The 24,237-nt window shown below is 49.4% G+C and overlaps 1 protein-coding gene across 1 annotated transcript in view; it reads left to right on the top strand.

Moving 5' to 3' along the window:
• The window catches only part of LOC139603906 (zinc finger protein 3-like), a 109,516-nt gene extending 85,726 nt beyond the window's left edge, over window positions 1–23,790 (top strand). The window contains exon 2 of the transcript XR_011683846.1: window positions 23,655–23,790. The gene's annotated coding sequence lies outside the window, so the exon portion shown is untranslated. The remainder of the gene's footprint in view (window positions 1–23,654) is intronic.
• The last annotated feature ends 447 nt before the right edge of the window (window positions 23,791–24,237 follow it).

Here is a 24,237-nt window from a genome sequence, read left to right as displayed (position 1 = left end):
ACTCAATACCAGGCTGTGAGCCCTTCCTTCCCTCTCTTGGAACAGGGTATTGCTTGTCCTGGTTGCTTTAATTTGTAGAGGCTCCATATCTAATTTTCTGTATTTCCCTGGGGCTGCCCACACTTCTGGGTTCACTTCAGCATAGGCCTTGTCAGACTTTTGACACAGAGGTACAAGAGAACTGGCCTCTGTATCCCTTTTTACAGTATTAAAATCCAGCTCTCAAACTCCTTCCTAGTTAATTACAATCACAGGAAGAAGAAAAAGAAATTCATTTATTTCAAACCTATCCCCCACAGCTTCTAATAGTGGTTGAACAAATCATACCTGCTCATCTTTCCCACTCATTCCCTTAAAAATTAAAATATTCCTTTACTATTTTCCCCTTTAGGTCTAAGATTCAGAGCAGATTGAGAGGCCCTGTGTCCATCAGAAAATGCCTCCTCTCAATGCAGACCCACCTGAATGTTCTCAAGGGCTCCAGTGTGGAGGGTCCCTGGTGTGATGGGAGCTGTGTCAGCCCTGCCAATCCATGTCCATCACGGGGTGGACTTGCTGGTCCTGAGGGTGCTGCTGTCTCTGCTTGCAGTGTCCTTGTGCCCTGCAGCTGGAGCCCTGATTCCTTGCCAGGGGCTGTTTGGGTGGGCTGTGCCCTGCCGAGGAGGGCAATGCCTCTGCCGGGTGCTTGTGGCCGAGCCGTGCCCTGGGTGCTGGGGCCCCCTTGGGCCCTGGGGCTGATCCCTCAGGGGCTGTAGGAGCTCTGCCCTGGCCTTTGCCTTCAGCTTGGCCTTTTGCTGCTCCCTTCTTGCATTCACCTGCTGGGCCTTTGTGCCCAAGTGCTGCAGGGCCTTCTTCTGCCCCTCCTGCAGCCCCCCTCAGTGCCTGTGGGTGCTTGTCTTGCTTTACAAGACAGGCGTCTGCTTGGGAAGGCAGAAAAAGCCTCTCTTGGAATGGAGATTGCAAACCCCCTCCCTCTTAATTTTTAGGATAGTGAAATCAAGGGGCTCTCAGGCAAAGATATGGGATTAGGAATAACGGTTCTTTACTAGTGTGTATAATATAATAATAGTAGTGTGTATCAACAGCTCCGGCAGTGACAACAAACAGAGCCCGGAGCCGGTCCCGGCCTTTCGGCTGCGGCGCTTTCCCCTTGGGTGCAGTTCCGGGCACGGCCGGCAGGGGCGCCGGTGGCTCCCGCGGGGCGGGGCAGCGCATCCCTGCCATGGGAACCTCTCTTAACGGCAATAGAGCAATCCCTTCATCTAACTCTTTCACTTTTTTACCTTCTGTAGCCTTTCTCCCGTGTTTTGGGAAAGAATTTGGAGAGGGCTGCCTTTTAACTGAGCTCCTAGTGTTTCGATAAGGTGCTTCCTGTAGAGAGAGGGATTTTCCCTGAACAGCCGGAGCTGTGGTTACCAAGGGGACGTAACTCAGAGCAGGAGGGGTCAGGGGAGGATATCCCGCCGAGGCTCGGTCGGAGTGTGGGCAGGGTCTGCTGCCGGAATGGCCAGAGGGGGATCTTCCCGTGGAGGCCGAGCCGGAGCGTGGGCAGCCCCCACATGGCTTATGGCGGCTGATCCGGCAGCTCCCGGCAGAGAAAAGGCAGGTGGGAGACCCCGACAGCAGCAGCGGCGCTGCCCAGCGCAGCTGGCACGGGCAGGGCAGCCGGGGATGGGATGGCTGGGACCCGCCCTCGGTGCGGTCGGCGCGGTGACCTCGGCCCACGCGGCAGGACAGAGCAACCCCATCTTGCCCAGCATGGCCGGCAGAGCGGCCGCGGGCCGGGCAGTGGGGCCAGGGCACACAAATTCACCGCCAGCGCCGGGGCAGGTGGAGCTGCCCTGGGCAGTGAGCCCGCACCTGGGATGGAAACCGGGGCAGGCGGAGCTGAGGCGGGCAGCGAGCCGGGACCCGGGACAGGCGCCTCGGCCGCCAACGGAGGGGGCAAGAGCTGCAGAGGATCCCACTCTCTTTCTGACTTTTCCTCTTGTTCCCCTCCCTTTCATTTCCCCTTTTTATTTTCTTGGTTTTTTCCTCGGGTGTTTCTGATACTTCAAAGATTTTTATTCTCCTAAAACCTCCTGTCTAACATATGGCATCTTCTCTTTCTTCTAGATTAAATGGTTTTTTTTCCAAATAAATCCAGAACCTAACAAATCTAAACTTCTGCTTGGATATTTTGAAATGGTCGACGAGCTAACTCATGACCTCCTAATGTTGTTTTTCTCATCACCTTTTTATTTATCCTTTGGCAAATTAAGCATCTTTCAGTGACTTGCTTTGCTACACCAAAAATCCCAGTGCACCCAAAATTCCTTAAAAAATGATCACACAAAGCTTGAGTACGCCAGTGGGGTTTCTGATGCACGTCTTCTAATCTTTTCCTAGTAAGCACATTTTATTAAGTCATGTAGAAGTTTCTATTACTCTGATTTATCTTGTTCATTTCCTATCTTGTTTAATTCTTTTTTCTCGGCTTCCCTAAACTTTGGAATTTCCAGTTTTTCCTCCTTTGGAGTGAATATTAAACTAACTCTTTCAGCTCCATTTTCTGCTGCATCCTTAGCTTTGTGATCTGCCCCCAGTTTGCCCAGTTTGCCTCTCCTTTGGCCCGGGCCGGGTTCCCCCCGCCCGCAGCGGCTGGGAGCAGCCGAGAGCCCCGCGCTGCCCATGCCGACCTGGCCCGGCTCCATGGCCGCTGCTGCCGCGGGCTGCGAGGGCTGCGGGAACGGGGCACCGAGGGTGTGGCTGCTGCTGGGGGAGGAGGAGGAGGGAGGGAAGGGCAGGGATGGAGGGGGAGGAGGAGGCGGGGTAAGGGGGGAGGAGGGGGAGAAGGAATGGAAGGGGAGGGATGGAAAAGGAGCAGGAGGTGGGGATAACGCAGAGGAGGAGGAGGAGGGGGGATGGAAGAGGAGGAGCGGGAGGAGAAAGAGCAGTGAAGGAGGCGGGGTTAGGGGAAAGGAGGAGAGGGAGGTGGAGATCGGACAGAGGAGGAGCGGGAGGGAGAGGAAGAGGAGGGACAAAGGCGGATCAAGGCTGAGCTGCGGGAGCCACGCGGTCTCGAGCCCTGCCTGAATTCGCAGCCCCCACCTGTGGGATCATCGCCCCCCCCATGGCTCCGGTGAGCGGGGAGGGGGAGCCAGGCCCGGATATCCCGGGGGGTCCCTGGGTTGGGTTTTTGGGGGGATGTTTGGAGAATGAAGAAGTCCAAGGCTGAGCGGAAAAGGCCCCTCGGGGGGACATCGGGGGGTGGCGGTGGCGGCTGCCGGCAGAGGCAGCCTGGAGGAGCAGAGCCCTGTGTCCCCCAGGAGGCCAAAGTGGGGAGGCCAGAGAGGGGGGAGCGCCGCCATTGGCGGGAGCCTCAAGAGCCTGGAGAGGGGCAGGGGGGACTCCTTGGAGCCGCTGCAGCCCAGAGCAGAGAATGAGGGGAGAAGGGAGCCCGGGAGCCCAAAGAGCCCCGGCATCCCGAAATGGGGAGAGCCAAGAGGGGACAGTGCGTCCCCGGGTGTGCCCTGGGGGGGATCTCGTTTCCCTTGCCTGTGGCAGGGAGGCAAATCCCATGCTGTCCTTGTCCTTCCTCGCCCAGAGCAGGAGCTGAGCATGGAGAGCAGGGAGGACAAATGCCCGCGGCAGAACCTGGTGGCAGAGGCCGTTTTGAGCGGCTCCACGGCGCAGGAAGCCAACGGGGAGGAAAAGGCCCGGAGATGCCGCACGAGGAGGGGCTGCAAACGCAGATGGCGGGGATGTGAGGGGGAAAGAGGCAGCCTGGGCCGGGAAGGCGGCCGGAGATGGAGCCGGAGCTCGGAGCTGGTGCTCCATGAGCAGCTCCATGATGGGAAGAAGCCCCACATGTGCGTGGAGTGTGGGAAGAGCTTCAGGTGGAACTCCGAGCTGATCAGGCACCAGAGGACCCACACTGGGGAACAGCCCTACGAGTGTGGGGAGTGTGGGAAGAGCTTCAGCCAGAGCTCCAACCTGATCAGCCACCAGAGGACCCACACTGGGGAGAGGCCCTATGAGTGCTCCAAGTGCGGGAAGAGGTTTCAGACCAGCTCGAGTCTCTTCCAGCACTATCGGATTCATACAGAGGAGAGGCCCTTCCAATGCCCCGACTGCGGGAAGGGATTCCAGCGCAACTCCGCCCTCGTCACCCACCGGCGCATCCACACAGGGGAGAGGCCCTACGAGTGTGATAAATGCAGGAAGAGGTTTATGACCAGCTCCCGTCTCCTCCGGCACTATCGGATTCACACAGAGGAGAGGCCATTCCGGTGCCCCGACTGCGGGAAGGGATTCCAGCGCAACTCTGACCTCGTCACCCACCGGCGCATCCACACTGGGGAGAGGCCCTACGAGTGTCCCCAGTGTGGGAAGAGCTTCTCCAGCAGCTCTCACTTTACCCGACACCAACGGAGGCACCGGTAAGGGAAGCCCTGCGAGTGCCCTGAGTGCGGGAAGAGCTTCGTGCGCTGCTGCAGCTCCATCCCCCACTGGAGGAGGCACTTTGGGCACAGCCCTGGTCACTCACATTCCCTGTGATCCATGTTGGGAACACACCTGGCTGCTTCTCCTTTGGTTTGGCCTGAATTTTTTTCTCTTCTCCATCTCTCTCTACTCCGGAAGCCAAGAGGGATGGATCTGTCCCCTCAAAACCACTCAAATTCCACTGAAAATAACTGAATTTTAACCCAAAAAGGCTCAATCCTACCTCAAATTCTTTGTTCCCTCCTCAAAAAACTCAATCCCATGCCAAACTCAATCCATTCCACAGCCACCAGGGTGGGATGGGGTTCGAAGGAGATTGGGAGAAGTGGGATCCCAATTTGGAGCAGTGGGATAGGGATTGTGTGGGCCTGGGTGTGTGGGATGTATTTGATAGCAAATAAAACTTTCAGAGTTACTGATTCTGTCCCGTTCATTTTCAGTCAGTTCTGTTTGCAGAGTGCCACCTTCTCAGCTGATTCAATTCCTATAAAAGTCCCATTTTTTAAATCATCTAACCCAAACAATCCAAAAACCAATATCAAAATAAAACCACCTGCACACAATTAATCTTTTGAAAATAATTTTAATTTTTCAAGAGTACTTAAGGATGTTATTAAAGTTTAATTGTTTGGTTGAAATGTCTGAAAAATTATAGTGGTGTTTGGTTTTGTGTTTAGTATATTTGTAATATGCATTGTTTAACTAAGATGTGTTAGATTGCATGGTAGTTTCTTTAGATATTTTTAATCTAAAGTACATTAGTCATCGAGTTAAAATTTTCAACAGGTATTTCTTGATATATAATTTGTTTATTTATATGCATTGGTAATATTATAATAATAGTTATTGTTGGTTTGAGTTGAATCATTGTTGGAGTTGAAACATTGTAAAGAAGAGTTGAGATTTTTATATTTTATTTTTATTATAATTTATTTAATTTCAATTATTATTTCTTTGTTTATAATTTTATTGCAATTTGTTGAGGGGATAGGAAGAAAGTTCAAGGGCAGGAACATTTTTTCCTGGCTGGGAACTGGAATTCCAGACCCTGGGAGTGTGTGCAGGACCCCCCAGACTGGGATCAAATATGGGCTTAGATCAAATACGGACTGGGATCAAATATAGACTGGGATCAAATATGGGCTGGGATGAAATACGGACTGGGATCACATATGGGCTGGGATCAAATATGGGCTGGGATCACCTGGACTGGGATCACATGGATGGGGATCCTGTGAATCAGAACCCTCCAGACCAGGATAGCCTGGAGTGGGATCAAATATGGACTGGGACTGTATGGACTGGGATCCCAGGGACTGGGACCATATGGATCAGGACCACACAGACTGGGATCAAAGATGGGCTGGGACTGTTTTTTAAAGGAACTTTGTTCTATAGTTTTTATTTCTGTCGTTAATTAAGCTTGTTAAAAGGCTGCTTGTGTTAAACTGCCTGCTTGGATGGGATAACATCCAATGCACACGGGATGAGGACACCTGTACAGATCTGCCAACTATCAGCACTCCCCGTCTGAAGGCAGAGTGCACCAAGGCCCAAAACCTGGAGGCGATAAAGAGAATGGACTAAAACCACAGCCAAGGAATCTGCATGCTCTAAAAAGGCAGATCCAGGGCAGAGCCATGCTAAACAGTTCTTGGAAGATGTAAACTGGGTGCATCTTGGCACTCAGGCAGGAGCACCCTGTTACCTTCAGGGATCCCCTGAAATACCTTTCCCCTTACATCAGCCTGGTGCATATTCACAGACCCTCATGCACAGCAACTGGGAAGGGTTTAACACTTTACTGGGTATATTAGTGTTCAGAAACACATAATCACCAGAATGATTATATGCAGGTGCTTTTATTGAAGAGCTCTGGGTGTCAGGGGTACCAACCCAAATCTGACTCCGACATGGGTTCGGGATGGACATGTTTTTATATTCTATCCTTATATAACTTTCATGTTAATGACTGAACTTCAATTGTTCTATTGTATACATAGATTTCAGCCAAGCATGGGCTCCTCGTGGCCCCCCTCAAACTTCTAACATAGTTCCTCATGATTCTTCTTATGATTAAACAATAATTATATTTAATTACTAAACAATCATCACATGTAACAATTATATCATTTATCATGTTCTGCTTACGCAGGTGCAATTTCACATGATCTGGCAAGCACAAAGCCTAACATTTTCAGAGTCTATTTTTGACATTTTTCCAGGGCCCCACTATCATTCTCCCCCCTTTGAAAGCATTTTCACTTGACTATAGGTGTAAATGTTTTCACTTGATACAGTCCTTTATTTCTCAATTTATTCTTGACGTTCTTCAAGTCCATGGTTGATGTAAACGTTGTCGTGGATGCTGTCATGCACTGGAGAACCAGAAGATGGTGGGCGTGGATCTCGTGTCAGAGCCTTTATTATCTTCTGGTTCCAGGACGTTTTCTTCTGTATCTCTCCTTTCAAGATGCTGTGAACTAACCAAATTGCTAAGAATACAATTAGTAAGATTATCACACTCTCAATGACAGATTTAATCCATGAACTCACATTCCACCCTAACCCTTTAAAGATTTTGCCTAGCCAGGTCGTAGTCAAATCCTTTTGCTCTTCTTGTGCTTCATGCTCTCTTTGTTTCAACTGATTGATGTCATATTCTACATCTGCAGTTACATTTGGGATGTGAACGCAGCAATGACCAACCCGTCCCTTTAAAAATCCACATACTCCATGCTCTTTCAGGAGTAACAAATCTAAGGCTAATCGATTTTGTAAAGTCATTTTTGTGGTGCCTTGTAATTGTACGTTTAATTCTTTAAAGCCTTCCCGGGTGACTCTTGCCAGTCTATCTACCTGACCTGTAAGTTTGTACAGCATCTTCTACTCTGATAGTTTGCTGTAGGACCAAGCAAAGACTCTAGGGCCCACCCAAATTTCACTCCACCAGAGGGTTCTTGCCAAGTGTCATCTGGATTTTCATTGTCTAGAACTTCTCGTCTTGCTCTTATCTGCACAAGTTCATGTTTTCCGTTAAATGGGGACTTTTTCCAAATTGGACATGAGGTTGGGAGGCCTAAAGTAATTTCCTTTACTTTCCCATCTACAGGCAGATGTGTTGTCCAGGTGCCATCGCTTGCTGCCCATACAAATTGTCCTGGACCTCGGACTGTACTCCTGGTACATCCTACAACTGCTTTATAATTCCCTCTGCCTTGTTTATGTTTGATCCCTCTGCAAGCACAGCCAGTTTGTAGGGCTATTGCCAGGGGTGGCATCTGCTTTATCTCTGCATCATCAGAAGTGCAGTCATAAGTTTTATTACATGCCCACCAACTTACTTTGTCTGCCCTCGTTCTGCTACTGGTGGCAGTGTTTGTTACTGCTGGATCTGTTTCATTCTCGGAGCCTTCCCACTTAATGCACCAAGGGGTGTTTGCCATACATTGGAATCTTTGAAGGATACTCACAGACCACGCACTGTCCCAAGGCTCTGTCTGATCTTTCTGATCCTTGGCCTCACACTTCTGTACCAGAGTGGTTTCTGTAACATTTTCTGTAATCTTTTTATAGTGTGGCAAATAGCATTGCCATTGTGTGATGCCTCCTGATTCTCCCATAGGGGTTCCTAGTGTGCCATCACTTAGAATACAGTCTTTCTGGCCCATGGGTCTCATCCATGTTCCTATTTTCTCCCAAGTTTCCTTGACTACTTGCCTCGACTCGGGTACCTGTTTGCATGCAATTGTTTTCTTGTTTTGTATTTCAGGTAGTTTTGCTGTTATGATTCCCCAATTTACTGGGTCTCCTGCTGCCTTTGGTATTGGCAGACAGGCAGTTATTCTACAGGTGTTTTGCATTTTGGCAAAGTCTTTGACTAATCCAATCATTACATTCTCAGCCCAAACTGCATTAGAAACCTTTATCACCTGTGTTTCTGCTTGTACCTCTCTCTTCATTCTAGAATGAAGAGTGGTTAGTTGATCTTTTTGCATTTCACATCCCAAAGACATTAATGACCATAACATTGGCACAATTACTGATAGCATTCTCAAAGTGATTAAACACATCTTATCTGCAGCCTTGTTGGTTCCACAGTTTACACAGTCCGTGATCCAGGATGGATTTTCTTCACTCGGGTGTAGTGAATCCAGGGGTCCACGCCGGCTACTTTGACTGCTGTAAAGGTGGTCAGCAGTACCTGGTGGGGCCCACTCCACTTTTCTTTCAGCGGTTCTTCGTTCCAGTTCTTGATGTACACCTCGTCTCCTGGATGTATGTTATGAACTGGGTTCTCGAGAGTCAGCGGTCTATTCCACACGAGGATGCTCCGGAGCCGAGCTAAAGTTTTCCCAAGAGACAGAACATAATTATACACTTCCTGCTTTCCTGTGACGTGCACATTAGGGTTAGGCTCAGGAGATTCATATGGTTTCCCATGCAATATCTCATAAGGACTGACTGACATCCCACTCCTAGGCTTTATCCGAATCCTCAACAGTGCTATTGGCAAAGCCTGGGGCCACTGCAATTTGGCTTCTTGGCATATTTTACTGATTTGCCTCTTTAGTGTCTGATTCATCCTCTCTACCTGTCCACTGGACTGGGGTCTCCATGGTGTGTGGAGGTCCCAAGTTATCCCCAGCAATCTACTTACCTCTCTTACTACTGTAGCTATGAAATGGGGCCCCCTATCTGATGATACCCTAGGGGTACCCCGAACCTGGGAATAATCTCCTGTAGTAACCACTTTACTGTTTCCTTTGCTTGGTCGGTGCGACAGGGAAGGGCTTCTGGCCACCCAGAGAATGTGTCAACCCCCACTAACAGGTATTTGTATCCTCGAGTTCTTGGCAGTTCTACAAAATCTACCTGCCAATAGTCTCCTGGCTCTATTCCTATCCGAATTCTTCCTAGCTGTGCCTGTCGTCTAGCCACTGGGTTGTTTTTCAAGCAGATATCACACTTTGACATTACTGATTTTGCCATTGTTAACATACATACCGAAATTAAACTCTGCTTTAGCAATTGTACCAATGCCTCTGCTCCCCAGTGACATTCGTTATGTTTAATTTGTAGAACTTCTCTCATTATGAAGGGGGTACCACTATCTGTCCTGTGCAGTCACATACCATCCCCCTGAATTCTTTTGTGCATTTAGCAAACGTGCCAGTCTCTCATCTTCTACTGAATATTTTGGTTCTGGAGGCAAATTGAATTGGGATACATTAAGCTTTAAAGGTATCAATGCCATTGTTGTTTGCACCTCTCGAGCAACCTGTCGGGCTGCCCAGTCTGCTTTTTGATTTCCCTCACAGATTTTGGAGTTTCCTGATTGCTGTGCTTTACAGTGTATGATTGCCACTTGTTCAGGTTTTTGTACTGATTTTATCAATTGCAGGACTGCATTCTGATGTTTAATGTGCATACCCAGAGAAGGACAATAGTCCCCTTTCTTTCCACAGTGCTCCGTGTACATGCACCACTCCAAAAGCATATTTTGAGTCAGTCCATATATTTATCCTTTCCCCTTCACTTAATTCTAGTGCCCTGGTTAAAGCAACCAGTTCTGCCTTCTGGGCAGATGTATTTGGTGGTAATGCCTTTGCCTCCACTGCTGTACTGACTGTTGTTACCGCATACCCAGCGTATCTGGTTCCGTTTTCCACGAAGCTGCTCCCATCTGTAAACAGCTCCCACTCTGGCTGCTCTAGTGGGACGTCTTTCAGGTCTTCTCTTGCTGAGTAGGTGTACTCTATTACCTCCACACAGTCATGCTCTAAATGGGCCTTCTTCAGTTGTGGTACCTGGGAACAAAGCTGGATTCAAAAGGTTAGTTGTTTTTAATGTGACATCATCCTGCTCAGTCAGGACTACCTGGAATTTCATCATCCTGCTTGGGGATAGCCAATGGCCCCCTTCTGCTCTAAGACAGTGGTTACCATGTGTGGTACATTGACATCTATGTGCCTTCCCATCGTGAGCTTCCTGGCTTCTTGTATCAGCATCACAGTGGCTGCGACTGCCCGCAGACATGGAGGCCACCCGGCACTTATGCTGTCAAGTTGTTTGGAAAAGTAGCCCAGCGGCCTTTTCCAGCTTCCCAGACCTTGGGTCAGGACTCCTAGTGCTAGGCGCAGCCTTTCATGGACAAACAGCTGAAAATCTTTAGACAGATCAGGTAAGCCTAATGCTGGAGCAGTTGTCAGTGCTTCCTTTAATTTTAGGAAGGCTTCTTTCTGTGGCTTGCCCCAGGTGAATGGCTGCATCTTCTGAGCTTCACACAGGGGTTTCACAATCAGTCCATAGTCCATGATCCACAGGCGACACCATCCTGCCATCCCGAGGAAGACTCGCAGCTCATGTAGATTCTGGGGCTCTGGAATAGCACAAATGGCTTGGATACAGTTAGTGCCTAGTTTTCGTTGCCCTTGTGAAATTTCACATCCCAGGTAGATCACAGTCTGTTGGGCAATTTGTGCCTTTCCTCTGGATACTTTATAACCTCCCATTCCCAGGGAATTTAAAATCTCAATGGTTATCTTTATACAGGTTGCCTTTTCTTCTGTAGCTGTTAGTATATCATCAACATACTGCAACAACAGGTATTGGTCTCTTGGTACTTGCCCACTCTCGGTGCAAATCTCCAGCTCCTTTGCCAGTTGGTTTCCAAATAGGGTCGGCGAGTTCTTATATCGTGTCCAGGTGAGCTGGGTCTTTCTCCCATTCCCTGGGTTTTCCCACTCACAGACAAACAGTTTCCTACTTTCTTTGTCTAAAATTTGGTATTTCAAGAATTTCTCAATTATCTTTACTTATTCCTTGCCATGCTTCTGGTTTTATGGAATAGTGTTTGACTTGTACAGCCCTCACCCCTTCTTTTAACTCTACATGCACTGGTTGTGCCAATTAGCCTTCCCTGGTATATCTGTCTCCCATACAGAGGGAATCACTGCATCTCCTACCTCCCTAGGGATAGAGGGAACAGGTTTTTCTTTGATCATTAAAATCTGTCCCATCTTTGATTCAGATATTTTCATTATACGCTCCCCATTTTCAAAGGTTATTACCGCATCAAGTTTCGCTAGCAAATCTCTCCCTAAAAGCGGAATTGGACCCTCAGGTACGTATAGGAATTCGTGTGTTATAACTTTGTTCCCAAAACACAAATCTAGGGGTTGCAAGAATGGCCGTTTTTCCTCTTTCCTGTAGCGCCGACTATTGTTGTTTCCTTGTCCCCAATTTGTCCTTGCAAATCATTCAATACCGAGTAAGTAGCTCCTGTATCTATTAGAAATTTGACCTCTTTATGTCCTAATTGTTTATTTATAACAGGTTCCTTAACTTGTTCTACTGGCTCTATGTCTAGTCAGCTGGTATACTCCCCCAAAACCATCCCCTTGGTAACCTGCTGGCACTGATTGCCCTGGTGAAACTGGTTGTTCAAGTCTGGACATTGTCTCTTCCTGCTGAACTTCATATAGTTTAGACCAATTTATAGTTTTGGGCACAGCATTCTGAACTCCTATTTGGATCCACTCTTGATATTTCCGTAGTCTCCCCATATCGCAAAATAAATTAGGGTCCCAATTTGGATCCTCAATTGGGAAATTCTCATCTAAATTCCCTGTTACAAGTCCATTTCTGATGTGCTCTCTTGCCCTTTCTTTGTCTGCCTTAAGTACCATCTGTTTCTCAGTAGAATCCATCAAAGTATCTAATATTAATATATTAGATATATTAATATACTATATAGATATATATTAGATATATTATTATACTATATATAATTATATATATAATATATTAATATACATATTATTGTATGTCATCCCAGTCAGGATTTTGAGTTTTTTATAACCATTTTTAATACTCATGCCATTTTATCAGGATTTTCTCTATGAATTCTGGCTGATTGTTTCCAAATAACTAAATCTGCAGGAGAGAAAGGCACTTTTATAAATACTGGCCCTTCCACTCCTACACTTTGTTGCAAGGGGGCAATTACAGTCCGTTTTTGTCTGCCTATGTCTTTTCTATCCATAACTGGGGCAAGGTTAGACCGACTCCTGGTTCTGTGGGCTACCCCATCATTGATTCTCTCTCTCTCCTTCCTACCACAGTTAGGTTTTGCTCATCTTCCGAGGAAGAGGGATCAGGTGACGATGGGAGAGGAGAATAAAGAGGGAAGGGTGTACTAGACGAGACAGGTTCAGGACTAGGTGGGGTAGGAGCAGGCAGTGGGATAGGGACAGATGGAACAGGTGGGATAGGGTTAGGTTCTCTTGTTCCTATTGGAGCTACCTGTAAATCAATATCTGTATAATTTTCCCTACTCAGGCTTTCTTTCAACGCCAAGTGTTCTAAACAACGTTCCTCACAAACCCCACACTTACTGCTTGCAGATGTTTTAACCATCATTAATCCACATTCATCCTGCCATTCTGGCTTTGCCCGTAAATAGACAAACAAATCAACATACGGAACCTCATCCCATTTTCCTTCTTGTTTACAAAATGACATTAACTGCGAAATAGTGTTATATTGCAGAGTCCTGTATTTTGGCCATTTTTCACCATACTCCAAGGCATATCCTGGCCACCATGTAATACAATAATCAATCAACTTAGCTTTACGTAATTCTTCCCCAAAATTCCCCTGTTTCCAATGTGCTAATAAGCACCCCAAAGGAGAACTTTGCAGGATAGAGGTGTTGCTGCCCAAAATCCCTTTCAGTTTCTCCATTCCAAATATTCCACAAATTGCCGAACCCGCACCGCTTTCGCGATTGTCTTATGGAACGGCGCCTGGGCTTGTACCAGCAGGAATTCCTTTAGCGCAACCAAGCGTAGCTTTCACTGCGTCTCATTGGCAGGCACCCAAACCAAAGTAAAAAGCACCTTACCTTTCTCCCGGGGACGCTGCGAGCGGCAGAAGCGGTCGCGGCCGATCGAGCTCCCCGAGAATCCCTCGGTGCCGGCTGGAGCGTGGTCGAGTCGCGAAACTCGCTCAGCAGCACCCGCAGGGTCCCATCCGGGGTCGCCAAAATGTTAGCGTTCAGAAACACATAATCACATCAGCGATTATATGCGGTGCTTTTTATTCAAGAGCTCTGGGAATCGGGGAGTTTCCACCCAAATCTGATTCCGACCACACATTCGAGGTGAACGTGTTTTATACTCTATCATTACATAACTTTCATGTAATTATTAAACTTATATTCTTCTATTGTATAAACAGATTTCAGCTAAACATAGCCCCCTTTAAATTTCCAACATAGTTTCTCACGATTCTTCTTATGGTTATATAATAATTATATTTAATTACTAAACAATCACCACATCTAACAATTATATCTTTTATCATACTGCTTAGGCAGGTGCAGTGACCTGAGAAAACACAAAGCCCAATATTTTCAAAGACTATTTTTAACATTTTCCAGGGCTCCACTATCACTTTTATTTCTTGTGGGAAAAAACCCTCCATCTCAACCAGGCACTCATGGCCAAAACTGGGCAACTGCCTCTGGAATTCCTTATATCCAAGGATAGCTCCCAGACAAAAGCTGCCAGCACTGACAAGTCTGGCTGGCCTTGGCTTCCTGAGGGCTGGCCCTCATCTGCCTCTGAAACACTGGGGCTGGGTGCTTTCCTTCGTCATAAAAAGAACTCTTCTTCCTGTCCAGGCACCCACAGCCAAAACTGAGATTGCACCTCCAAAATGCCCAATGTCCAAGGAAAGCCCCTAGACAAAAGGTGCCAGGAGAGACAGGGCTGGCTGGCTTGGCCTGAGGGTGGCCACCTCTCATCTTCTTCCTAAACACTTGGACTTTGTGCTTTACTTTCCTATGGGCAAAAACACCCATCCTGACCATGGCCAAAACTGGGATTCCCCCTCCAAAACTCCGTACATCCAAGGGTTGCTCCCAGGTGAAAGCTGCCAGGACAGACAGGTCTGGCTGCCCTTGGCTCCTGGGGGCTGCCTCTCCCCTGCTGTCCAAACACTGGGGCTGGGTGCTTTCCTTCCTATGGAAAAGAACCGTCCTTCTTATCCATGCAGAAACGGCCGAAATTGGGGTTCCACCTCCCAGATTCCCAATATCCAAGGGTTGCTTTCAGACAAAAGCTGCCAGGACAGAGAGGTCTGGCTGGCCTTGGCCTCTGATGGCCGCCTTTCATCTGTCCCTGAGACACCACCGGTGTTCTGTGCTTTCCTTCCTATGGAAAAGAACCATCCTTCTCCTCCAGTGTCCATGTCTGAAATTGGGATTCCACCTCTGAAATTCTCAATATCCAAGGGTTGCTCCCAGGCAAAATCTGCCAGTACTGTCAAGGCTGGCTGGCATTGGCCTCTGGTGGCTGCGCCTGCAACAGTGGGGCTGGGTTCTTTCCTTCCCATGGAGATCCCTGGGACACTGTGGGGACCTCATGGAACCAAGGGGATCATTGTGGCACCACAGGAGCCCATGGAACCAAGGGGATCATTGTGGCACCACTGGAGCCCAGGGAACCAAGGGGATCATTGTGGCACCACAGGAGCCCAGGGAACCAAGGGGATCATTGTGGCACCACTGGAGCCCAGGGAACCAAGGGGCCATGGTGACACAGAGGGGCTCCATGGACCCAGAGACCATTGGGGCTCTGTGGGGCCTGATGGAACCATGGAGACCATTCCAACCTTCAGAGCCTCATGTCACCAAGGGGGCATTATGACACCTCAGGGCCCCATGGAAGCAAGGGACCATTGGGACACTGTGGGACCCCATGGAACCCAGGGAACATGGAATGGCTCTGGCTGGCTTGGCCTCCCAGGGGCCACCTGACAGCTCTGGCTGATCTTGGGATGTCAAGGGCTGCCTCTCATCAGCTCCTGGAGCACGGGGGCTCTGTGCTTTCCTTGCTATGGAAAAGAGCTGTCTGACTTTTCAGATGCCCATTGCCAAAATGGGTACTCTCCCTAAAATAATTCCATCTATGCAAGGGTATCTCACAAAACCAAACCTGCCAGCTCTGGCTGGCCTTGGCCTCTGGTGGTCACCTCACATCTGCCCCTGAAACACTGGGGCTCAGTTCCTTCATTCCTTTGGAAAAGAACCAGCCTTCTTGTCCAGGGACCATGGCCAAAATTAGAATTTGGCCTCCCAAATTCTGTATATCCAAGGATTGGTCCCAGACAAAAGTAGCAAGGACAGACAGGTCAGGCTGGCCCTGTCCTCTGGTGATTTCTTTAGACTCTGAGCCGAATGTTTTCATTTGGAAACACCTTGGAGAGGGCCCAGAGATGTCCCAAGGAGGGGTTTGGAGGCCTTGGGAACATGAGCACTGTATAGGGACAAAGGAGCTCTGTGCTCAGTGGGGTGGAGACTGAGGACAGTGGAGCAGAGCCATGAGAGTGTTTAAAGAGCGATTTCAGGGATGGTGGATCCTTTTGACATAGTGGAAAACAGCCAGAGAGAGAAAGAATCAACGCCAAGGGCAGCTGGGGAGGCCCAGAGTGGCTGCAGGAGAAAGGAATTTCCCTGTCAGGGCAGGGCTGTGGTGCAGCACATCCCCAGCAGGAGCCTGGAGCAGCCCCAGGCTCTGTGTGGGGAGGCAGGGGCAGGCAGGAGGCAGAGCTGTCAGCAAAGGAAGGGCCCAGCCAGGTGGGGCAGCCGGGGGATGCCCAGAGCCTGCAGGGACAGAGGCCAGGGCAGGGACCCCGTGGGACAGCCTGGGCTGCACAGGGCACAGGGATGGGCAGCAGCTGCAAGACAGCCCTGACAGAGCCAACCTGGGCAGCGCTTTGGCCATGGCTGCTGGGCCTGGGCCTGAGCCAGGAGGGGACAAGTGACCCTTGCAGGCCTGGGGCCTCATTGCCTCCTTGTCCCTGCTCAGCAGCCTGGCAGGGGCTGCCCCACGCTCCTGCCCTTGGTATTGCCCATCCCCACATGCCAGTGCCCATCCCGGGAAGAGCCCTGAGCAAGGAGGGAGGGACAGGATCTGCCTGGCCAGGCCCTGGGACTCAGGCCTTGGCCCTTTACATTCCTGAAACAAATCCAGGTTTGCTCAGCACCAGAGACACCTTTGCCTTGTTTGTCCCCAGCTGCCATCAGTGCCTCCAGTGTTCTGCTCTCCCTGGAACCTGGGGACACTTTCTCAGTCCTGTCCCTCACAGGGATCTCTGTAAAGTACAAGAAACTTCAGTATTTCAATCTCACTCTGAGCTCTTGAGAAGTCTTTGAGCCCACTCTGAGGGACTGGGTGTGATGCAAAGAGCAGCAAAGGCCCAGAGGGTGATTAAAGTCCTTGTGCTGTGTCTGTGCTGCTGAGCTGGGCCGGGCTCCTGGCCCAGAGGCAGCTCCTGGCAAGGGCAGCAGAGCTGCAGAGAGACAGCTCTGGCCAGGAGCAGCTCCTGTGCACAGCCCAGCAGGGCTGGGGCACTGCCAGGGCCCCTCAGGGACACGAGCAGGGCACAGACAGAGCTCACAGGGGCTCAGCACTGGCCGGGGCTCTGGGATGTCCCCGTGGGGGCTGTGTCACAGCAGCACCTCTGGGGCTGTGTCCCAGAGCCACAGAGCAGCTGGGATGGCAGCAAGGGGCTGTGGGACAGCACAGAGTGGGCTGTGGGACAGCACTGAGGGGGTTGTGACATCACAGAGCGAGCTGTGACATCACAGAAGGCGGCTCTGTGACATCACAATGTGGGTTGTGACGCAGAGTCACAGAGCAGCTGTGTGATGTCACAAAGAAGGCTGTGACATCATAGGGTGACTGTGACACCACAAATGTGCTGTGTGACACCACATAGCAGCTGATTGACATCATATGGAGGTTGTGTGACATAACAGAGTGGTTGTGTGACATCACGGGGGCTGTGTGAGGTCACTGGGGAGGTCACTCTGCCCGGCCCCCTCACAGCTCCCCCCAGAGCAGTCCAACCCTGCTCGTGCACAGCGGGGTCCCCTGTCCCCCCGGGTCCCCCCGGGTCCTCCCGGCCCCGCAGCCTCCCCCAGAGGATGTTCCACGAGATCGACCCCAGAGCCTGACACGGGGACGGGGGGCCGGGGCCCTGGGGGTGGCACAGGGGGACAGGGACCCCACGGCAGCGTCCCCGTGTCCCCCAGGGCCAGAGCCTGGGCCAGGGCTCCTTCACCCTGTTATAGATAAATATCATAATATTGGCTTTTTGCAAATATTAAAATGGATTTTATATGTGTGATGTTAAAGTAACTTTGTTCTAAAGATATAGTTTTTATTTCTGTTGTTAATTGATCTCAGTGAAATAGCTGCTTCTGTTAAACTGCCTGCTTGGATGGGATAACATCCAATGCACCCAGGATGAGGACACCTGTACAGATCTGCCAACTATCAGCACTCCCCGTCTGAAGGCAGAGTGTAGCAAGGCCCAAAAACTGGAGGTGATAAAGAGAAGGAGCCAAAACCACAGCCAAGAAACACACATGCTCTGAAAAGGCAGACCCAAGGAGGGGCCATGTAAAATCATTCCTGGAATATGTAAAGTAGTTTATGGATATGCATGAGGCTCTATGAATATGCACCAGGCTGATGTAAGGGGAAAGATATTTCAGGGGATCCCCGAAGGTAACAGGGTGCTCCTGGCTGAGTGCCAAGATGCACCCGGCCGTAATAACCTTTGCTCCAGGGTCCTGGTCTCCCATTGTCCCTTATTAAACTTTGTACATTTTCACAGGAGAGTGAACGTGTTTTTCACAAATGGAATCTCAAGGAAACAAGGGTCAGTTGTTAAGCCAAGGCTCTGCTTTGACCAAGTGGGGCCTCATGGGACACAGGTGCCACTGGGACATTGCCAGGTCTGCTAGGAACAAGGCTCCATTATTGCACAGTGTTACAGATGAGTAATGTCATAGTTGGGTCTCACAGTGAGGAGATAGATCCTATGTGTGTGTTAAGATGTGTAGTGATGTTATTGTCATCTGTCCCCCATAGTCCTCTTTCCCCTCCCCTTGTAATGGCCTTGGTGGTTGGGGCATTTGGGGAGGGCAGGTTTGTCACTGGAAGGCAGGCATGGCAACACCTGCTCTCCAGTCAGGGTGCAAGAAAGCATTCTCCACCAATGGACGGCCACAAAGAGTTACCTGACAGACTTTGGGTGGGGCTAGGATTACCTGGTGCAACACCAAAAGCCTAAAAGGAGGAGCAGCCAATTTGTGAAGGAGCCATGTGGCTGATAGGCACGGGGTGGGGAAGGGCTCCCAGTGCTGTGATTTCTCCTGTTTCAGTCCTTTGTTGTCATTTTTTCAAGGTTGAATCAACTCTAAAATTTTAAAAGTAGCGGTCATGTCTCACACACAGCAAGGCCTCAGGGCGCCCAGGAGAGCGGCGTGACAATGACATCTTGGGGAACCAAGTGTCACCTGCAAACACAACGGGGCCTCATGGAAGCCAGGGGCCACTTGGATATTGCCAGGGCAGGTGGAACTCAGTGTCCATTGTGACACAGCACAGCCTCGTGGAACTCAGCAGAGCATTGGGACAGCCTGGAATCTCATGGAGCCAAGGCTCTGCTTTGGCAAAGTGGGGCCCACAGGACACAGGTGCCACTGGGACATTGCCAGCTCTTGTGGAACCCAGTGTCCACTGTGACCCAGCAGAACCTCATGGAAACATGGGGGCCACTGTGACGCAATGGAATCTCATGGAAGCAAGTGTCAGTTGTGAACGCAGCAGGGCCTCACAGAACCCAGGGGCAACGGGGACCGTGCTGTGGCTCGTGGGAGCAAGGGGCCATTGTGACCCAGCGGGGCCTCCTGGTACCCAGGAGAACATTGTGGGCCCATGGATCCTCATAGAAGCACGGCCCCGTTGTGACAAAGTGCAGCATCACAATGGTCTCCTGGGTTCCATGAGTCCTCGCTGTGTTTAGAATTGACACTTGGTTCCCCAAGATTCCATGGCATCCCTCTGCTCTCCTGTGATTTGAGGCTGTGCTGTGTCACAATGGACACTTGCTTCCTCCAAGGCTGGAGATGTCCCAGTGGCACTGGGCTTCCATGAGGCCGCGCTTTGTCACAATGGGGCCTTGCTGCCATGAGATTCCATTGTCCCACAATGGTCTCCTGGGTGCCACAAGGCCTGCCTTTGTCACAGTGGAACCTTGCTTGCACCAGCCCTGGCAATGTCCCAGTGGCACAGGGGTTCCATGAGACCCTGCCGTGTCACAATGGGCCCTTGGTTCCATCAGGTTCCATTGTGTCCCAGGGCTCTCCAGGGTCCCATGAGGCCTTGGTCTGACACAGTGGTGTCTTGTTCCTACCAGGCCTGACAATGTCCCAGTGGCACCTGTGTCCCATGAGGCCCCACTTGATCAAAGCAGAGCCTTGCTCCCATGAGATTCCACTGTGTCACAATGTTCTGCTTGGTTTCATGGGAACCTGATGTGTTGACAATTGATCCTTGGATCCTAGAGATTCCATTGCATCACAGCTGTGTCCTTGGTTCCATGAGGCCCAGTTTTGCCACAGCTGGACCTTGGTTCCATGAGATTCCATTGTATCACAGCAGTGTCCTTGGTTCCATGAGGCCCTGCTGGGTCACAGTGGAGCCTTTGTGCCATTCGTTTCCATGGTGCCACAATGGTCTCCAGCATTCCATGAGGCCAGGCAGCAAAAGAGTGGACCCTTGAATCCATGAGTTTCCATTCCATCAGGATGATCTCTTGCATTCCATGAGGCCCTGCTGTGTCACTAAGGAGCCTTTGTTCCATGTGTTCCCTTTGGGACACCATGGTCTCCAGTGCTCCATGAGGCTGAGCCGTGAAACTCTGGGCTCTTGGTTCCATGAGATCCCACCACGGTGTCACCATGGTCTCCTGGGTCCTGTAAAAATTCACACTTGGTTCCATGAGATCCCACCACGGTGTCACCATGGTCTCCTGGGTCCTGTAACAATTCACACTTGGTTCCATGAGATCCCACCACGGCGTCACCATGGTCTCCTGGGTCCTGTAACAATTCACACTTGGTTCCATGAGATCCCACCACGGTGTCACCATGGTCTCCTGGCTCCTGTAACAATTCACACTTGGTTCCATGAGATCCCACCACGCTGTCACCATGGTCTCCTGGGTCCCATGAGGCCCCTCTCTGTGTCACAGTGTTTGCCTTGGTTTCCTGAGAAGCTGATGTGTTGACAGCTGACCCTTGGTTCCTTGAGATTCCATTGCATCCCAGAGGTGTCCTTGGTTTCATAAAGCCCAGGTTTGTCACAAGGGAGCTGTGGTTTCAGGATATTCCATGGTGACACAAGGGTCTCACCACTCTCTGAGGCTGCACAGTGAAACAGTGGACACCTGGTTCCACGAGATTCCGTGGGGTAACAGTCAATTCTTTTGCTTCTTTTCTGCCAAGGTCGGGATGAAATCCCAAGACAGCATTTCTTGTTTGGACTCAGGTGTTCATTAGCTCTTGTCTCTAGAACAGTCTCACAAGCTGTGAGTTCTGCAGCACTTCACTAACAAGGTGAAAATGGAACCCCGTCTCTCTCTCTGCAAGGTCTTCTGAGGATAAACTGTCCAATTAAGAAATGACACCTAAATTATTTTTCCTTTTAACCCAATAACCAAGCACCCGTGCCCAACATAAGGGACTTTTTTATCCAATTACACAGTACCACCCAAACCTGAGGAGGAGGAGGAGGAGGAGAAGGAGAAGGAGAAGGAAAACAAGGAGGAGAAGAAGAAGAAGAAGAAGAAGAAGAAGCAGGTGAAGAAGGCAAAGAAAACGGATCAGCCTCCACCCTAAAACCTCCATCTTGCTTTATATATATTACTATATTCTAAAACCTTAAACTCCAAGTTGTCCACCATGTGATATTACACCCTTCTATTCAAACTCCACACCCATAATCCCAGCTCCATCATTCCATTTTGGAAGCCTTCTCCACAGCCTCAGGTCAAATGCAGTGTTCTCTTGGGGGTCAGTGTCTGCCAGCTCAGAAAGTCCAAAATTCTCAGCAGCCCGGGTTCCAACAGGTAACAATGTTCTCCTGTGTTCCAGTAGGTTCCATTGGGCCCGGCTCTGTCACCACGGACACCTGGTTCCATGGATTCCATGGGGTGACAATGTTCTCCAGTGTCACCATGGACACCTGGTTCCATGGATTCCATTGGGTGACAATGTTCTCCAGTGTCACCATGGACACCTGGTTCCATGGATTCCATGGGGTGACAATGTTCTCCAGTGTCTCCATGGACACCTGGTTCCATGGATTCCATGGGGTGACAATGTTCTCCAGTGTCACCATGGACACCTGGTTCCATGGATTCCATGGGGTGACAATGTTCTCCAGTGTTCCATCAGGCCCAGCTCTGTCCCCATGGACACTCGGTTCCATGGGCAGTGTCCGTGTCCCAGTGGCACCTGTGTTCCATGGCACCCCTGTCTGACCAGGGACAGTTTGTTCCAGGACATTCCATGGAGTCCCAGCGGTCACTTGGGTTCCATGCAGGTGCCTGGGCAGCGGGAGCTCAGCCCAAATATCCTGGGGGTCCCTGGGCTGGTGTTTTTTGGGAGGAACCTTTGGATCTTGCAGGGCTCCAAAGCTGAGCCGCGGATGCCCCTTGGGACTGAGTGGAGCATCATGGAAGCCAGGAGAGCCTGATGGAGCCAGGAGACCCTGATGGAAGCCAGGAGACCCTGATGGAGCCAGGAGACCCTGATGGAGACCAGGAGACCCTGATGGAGCCAGGAGACCCTGATGGAGCCAGGAGAGCCTGATGGGAGCCAGGAGACCCTGATGGAGCCAGGAGACCCTGATGGAGACCAGGAGACCCTGATGGAGCCAAGGCTGCAGCAGGACCCAGAGGGACCTCACGGGAGCCAGGAGAGCGTTGTGAGGCTGTGGAACAATGTGGCACCGAGGTTTCACTGGGGCTTGGCAGAAGCTCCTGGAGACCAGGAAGCGCTGGGAGTGTCCAGAATCAGCGTCTGCAGGAGGATTTTCTGCTCCCTCCTGGGATGCTGGTGGACAATAAAGCCTGAGGCAGCCTCCCAAGGGTCCGGCTGTGCCACCAGCGGGGGCCACATCTGGGGGGACGCCCGGCCAGCCCTGGCCCTGCTGCTCCTCCTGGCCGGGCCTGGAGCTGCTGGGAGCCCGGGCTGGGGGAATCCTCAGGGCTGTGCAAGGAAAGGTTCAGCACAAGCAGCCCTGGAGCGAGATGTGCAGTGTGAAACACGCCAATCACTTGATTTTGAAATTTTTAAAGTCCATTAGTAATAAAATGGTTATAAAAATAGCAATACAATAAGAGTAATAATAATTTGGACAATTTGAATTAGGACAATATGAGACAATAGAGAGAAAGGGTTATGGAGGTGCGGGTACCTTTTTCTGGGCACCACGAGCCCGAAAAAGGACACCCGTTAACAAAGGATTAACCCTTAAAAACAACAGCCTGTTGCATATTCATACACTTCATCCATGATGCATAAATTCCATTCAAACACAGGATTCTGTCTGGGCAGTGCCACCTTCTTCCTCCGAATCCTAACAGCGCTTTCGAGGCGGGAAGAAGTTCATTCCTTCTGATAAGAGGGCAATAAATTCTTTTTCTTGGAAAGATTTAGGTGTCCTGTGGCTGCTATCTCACTGCAAGTCCTTTCTTTAAAAAAAGAATCCTACATAGCATCGTTTCTATTTTAACAATTTTTATAACCTAAAACTATATTTAACACACTACTTAAGAGAATTAATACACCAGACATATAATATTTATATATATATAAAATATATAATATATATTATATATATTATATATTATAAAATTATATAATATATGATTTTTAATATATGTAATATATAATATATAATGTATAATATTTATTATAAATAATATATATTATATATAATATATATAATATATAGTATATATATTATATATTATTATACATTATATATTTTATATATTATATTATTATAAAATATAATATATATTTTATTATATATAATATATAATATATAATATATAATAATATATAATATGTAACCCTATTATATATAATATATATTATATATATATAATATATATATATAAAATAAATACATATATATATATATATATATATATAATATTCTAACAGCAGACATATAATATTCATTTTAATATTTGCGAAAAGCCAATCATAAAATACATGCATTTTTCACATGCAGGCAAAGCCAGCGAGGCAGCAGAGCAAGAGAGAGAGCAGAGCCAGCGACACAACAAACGCACCGAGAGCGAGAGAGCAAGTTTGAACAGAGCTTGCAAAGGGCAAAATCAGCTCAGACCAGGTTAGACTGAAGAACAAGGAGCACCAGGCATGGGCTGATGGTCCAGGTAAAAAGTTCCAGCGTGAGGAGGACGACAGAAGCCTTCATCAAAAGAGCACCAGAAGACTGAGGGCCGCCACAGGAGGAAAGGACGCAGGCGCTGAAGCCACACACGGCTGTAAAACCGGGACACAGCTTTATGCAAATGTGAGTATGCTAATGAAGTGTTGCAATTGTGACTTTTGAAATGGAGCTGAAGGCTAAAGGAGACCGGGTGGGTTTTTGCCAGAGAGATCCCCCTCACTCCCAGCGCTGGATACACAAATCCCTGCTCTGTCTGACTGCAGAGTTTGATTTCCTCGCCCAGTTTGTCCCACTCCCCCTTTCCCTCCCCTCTCCTCCCCTCTCCCAGTCCCATTTATGGGATTTGGGGTAATTTATGGGATTTGGGGTCATTTATGGGATTTGGGGTCATTTATGGGAT

The sequence above is a fragment of the Agelaius tricolor genome, unplaced genomic scaffold (genome assembly GCF_023055355.1).
Source record: "Agelaius tricolor isolate 1412-34295 unplaced genomic scaffold, bAgeTri1.0.p SCAF_42, whole genome shotgun sequence".
Taxonomy (NCBI): domain Eukaryota; kingdom Metazoa; phylum Chordata; class Aves; order Passeriformes; family Icteridae; genus Agelaius; species Agelaius tricolor.
Note: the sequence above shows the minus strand (reverse complement) of the source record. Positions and strands in the feature narration are given on the sequence as shown.